Raw genomic sequence first — 3,940 nt, forward strand, 5'->3', positions numbered from 1 at the left:
TGGTATCTAAACTTAGCAACTCCAAAAGAAAGTTGCTAAGTTTAGATACTCAAATTTGAGTCTGATTTGACAAGAAGTGTGGGCCCTTATTAATATTCTAATATATTTTGTAATTAATTTAAGTTTTACTTTTTTTTTATTTTTTAATCTTACAATAATTAATGGTGGTCCATAAATTGAAAATGACATTTGTATATTATAGAGAGTCTCACCATTGGGAAATTAGACTTTACCTGAGTTGCTAAATTGAGAAGTGGGTATGGTCTCACCATTGGAGGTAAAAAACAACTCATTTTGTATTTCAATACTCAAAGTTGAGTCTCACAATTGGAGATGGTCTAAGTATCTAAACCAGTTGAAGAGAACAAGTGCTTAGTCCTTACTCCTTAGATCCTTACTACTCCGTACTCCATTAAGGCCAGAGTTCATAAATGAAAGGAAAAATTGACAGGAATAATCCTAACCTTGCCTCATTCTCCAAAAATACTCCCAACTTTGGATTATTTTTTAATAATCCACTTTATGGTGAATTTCTTCTAATGGTCCTAACCGGTCAAATTACCTGTTATAACAAGTTGGATTACATTTGTCAGTGTGTAATTGGCCAAAAAAATTAATATAAATTAAAATAATTTTAAAAATAGTAACTAATAAAAAAAACCACCAACCCAACCACCTCCCTTCCCCACCCCCGCCAAACTCTCCCGCCATGGTGTTGGCCGCCGCCGCTCCCTGACCCATCCCCTTCCCCTCCCCTACCCCCCTAAACCACCAAAAACCCCCCATCACGAAACCCCTTAATTCACCAACAAAACTCATCCGATTTTATAGTTTCAAAAAAAAAAAAAATCATCCAAACTGATAAATAATTCGAGCAAGCATTTCACCACAGATTCCAATTAAGTTGATGCAAGGCATTTGGAGGCTTTATGCGGTGGAGGGAGAGGTTTTTAGGGATTTTTCGGGGGAGGGAGAGGGGTTACGCGGTGGAGATATGGTGGTTTAGGGGCGACGCTTGAAGTTTTTGAGTGGTGATTGCCTACACAAGGGGGTTATAGGCACGACCAGGAATGGGGGCGGCGGCGAAGGGCTGGGTGTGTGGGGGCAAGGCGGGTGGCTGATGGTGGTGGTTTTTTTTTTAATTAATTTTAAGTAATTAGTTATATTTACTTAGTTAAGTGTTGATTAGTAACTAATAATTTTGTTAATTAGTGTTTTTGACCAATTATGTAGTGACATGTGTAAGTTTTTTTTTTTTGAAATTTACCTATTCAAATGGTTACAGGTCACTTGGGCGCCATTAGAATTTCACAATAAAGTTCGGGTTATTAAAAAATAATCCAAAGTTGGGATTATTTTAAGCGAATGAAGAAAAGTTGAGATTATTCCTGTCAATTTTTTCTAAATGAAATACAAATTGAGTTGTTTTTCACATAGGCAGGAATAATCCCAACTTTCAATAATTTTTTTTAGTATACTAATATATATATACAAAGTGGAGATATGGTGGTTTTGGGACCGTAGATCACGCTGTATCTAACGGCTGAAGTTTCACTCGCCTTATTAAGGGAATTTTCGTAATTTAAGGCTTTGAATGACCTCTGTTCTAATTCTTGCACACGCTTTATTTTTTCTCTCTCTTCTTTAGATTTTCACTCTGTTCCTCCCAATTCTCTAAAGAGACGATTTTTTTTCTTCGCTCTTCTATTTCTTCGTTTTTCAATTTTTTCGCTTTTGCTCATCAATTTCTCGTGATAATCTATTAAGGTATGTAAATTTCGGTTTAATTTTGAATTTGCTTGATTTTGAAACAAGTTTTTTTGCGATTTTGATTGCGAAATTAGGGTTTTTGTAATTTTAGGATATGTGATTTTTGATTATGAAAATTCCATTGACATGTTGTGGACTTAGGCTAGATAAGTATACTTTTTTGAGTATATTGATTAAGTCATGTGAGAATTTAGAGAAGTTTGAATTTGAATTTTTGTTTGGACTGCCATGATAATTCTATGATTTTTTTGAGTGAATTTCGATACTTGATTTTGTATTAATGTTCATGTTAATAATTCTGTAATTGAATCATTGTGAGATTATTTGCACTTGAATCCATATATAGTGTTTATGTTAATAACACTTCTACCGTTTCTTCTAGGCAATTGTTTGCATGATAATTTTAAGATTTTAATTTTTAGTATCTTTTAATTAAGGTAGGTGCTGAATTATCTTAGCTATTCAGTAATTTCTATATATTGCAGTATACGTTTTTTTTTGGATTAAACTACAGCTTTAGATTGAGTATTACATGTTTGATGAAATGCTTGAAAGAAGAAAGACTATAATATGATGATGAGTTAGTGGAGTTCTGTTAGTAGGAGGTATAAGGCTAGAAAAGGACAGTAGGTTTGACGAAAGGATGTCGAATTCTGACCATGCATTTACATTTTGGTCACTCTAATTTTGATGCAGTTATTGAGTGGCTGCATTATTAACTCTAACCTTAGAGATGTTGAGGCTAATATACGGTTAATTTTGAGCATTTCTTTATTGTGTTATCAGTTATTCCGAAGAACTCCTTGTTTACTGAACTAGATTAAACTCCTTGCTGGTTATTTTCTTAATTGTGTTCTCATTTATCATTTGTTCCCATTTTTAATTTGAGGGTGGCAACATGATTATAGGTCCAACAACCTTGACTATCTTAGTACAAATGACAAACCCTTCATGAGGCCCTTAACCTAATCAATGAGCCAAATTAATAAAGAGGTCATCATAGTTTATTTACTTCAGTATAATTTTTCTTACTTTTATTTCAAAACCATTTACTTGACCTCTTATACTACTTATTTGGTTAATTTTGTTGATTGTAGAGTAGATTATAATTTGGCTCATATTGTGGTAGTGTGATATAAGTCAATGACTCAGATGTTGTCAACATTGATTTGGATTTTTTTGGATTGTATACTATTGTAATTTGTATTATGCTTAATATTGATTTGGATTTTTTAGACTGTATACTATTGTGATTTGTATACTCAGATGTTGTAAATGTTTCTCGGGAGTTCTTAGATTTGAGAGAAACGGGAAGCTAATGTGAGCAAGAGTGCAACCTGTGCACCTTGGAAGCTTGTGAGGAGCAGCTGAAGCATGAGCAGAGCCTGCTCCATGAGCAGTCCACAACAACAACATAGGCATAGTATAGTAGCAAGTATTACAGCAGCTCAGCGAAAGGCCCCCAAGCTTTGGCATCAAGGCCTTGGACATGCAACAACATAAAGCCAGAAACAACATGCACACCAACAGCACAAGCACTAGTTTAATGAGAGAGTGTGTGCAGCGAAAAGCGTAAACATGGTTGGAAGGAGATGCGATTTCTATAATTAAGCTTTTATTATTTACTTTTGAGTATTTTTATTTACTTTTGTGATTTTTCAGCATAAAGAAAATAAAAATGATCGATTGTGTTAACTAATTATTCTTACTCTATGATAACCTACTAGCTCAATAGGTAGAGCATTGTGCAAGTCAACAAGTGCACAAAAGATGTGGGTTCGAATCCCACGTAGATTTATGTGTGTAATTTGAAGATTAGAAGTCGTAATGTTTTATTAAATTTCTTCGTTTTTTTGTTTACTTTGGATATAGTTTAATTTACTTTTAATTTTGTTTCTTATAATTTGACTCATCTTGTACAGATATGAAAGTCAATGACTTTGACTTTTGTGCAATAACAAAGTTTCCTTAGTAATTTATCATTTTAAGGTAATTTACTATTCGTAGTTTCGTACACTTAAGACTTAATTTGATTTACTTCAATGATATGTTTATTAATTTTTTAGCATAATTTATTTACTTTTGATTCATTATGATTTACTTTTGACATATTATGCTCTACTTTTGATTTCTTTTCGGAGTTGTTTTGATTTACTTTAGAGATATATTC

General features: G+C 33.1%; 1 long non-coding RNA gene across 1 annotated transcript; it reads left to right on the plus strand.

The window, feature by feature from the left end:
* The first annotated feature begins 1,489 nt into the window (after positions 1–1,489).
* On the plus strand, positions 1,490–3,630 carry LOC110691348. Its single transcript, XR_002505285.1, has 2 exons — positions 1,490–1,767; positions 3,067–3,630. It is a non-coding gene; the product is annotated as an uncharacterized LOC110691348 (long non-coding RNA).
* Positions 3,631–3,940: the final 310 nt, after the last annotated feature.

Source organism: Chenopodium quinoa, unplaced genomic scaffold (assembly GCF_001683475.1).
Source record: "Chenopodium quinoa cultivar QQ74 unplaced genomic scaffold, ASM168347v1, whole genome shotgun sequence".
Classification (NCBI taxonomy): domain Eukaryota; kingdom Viridiplantae; phylum Streptophyta; class Magnoliopsida; order Caryophyllales; family Amaranthaceae; genus Chenopodium; species Chenopodium quinoa.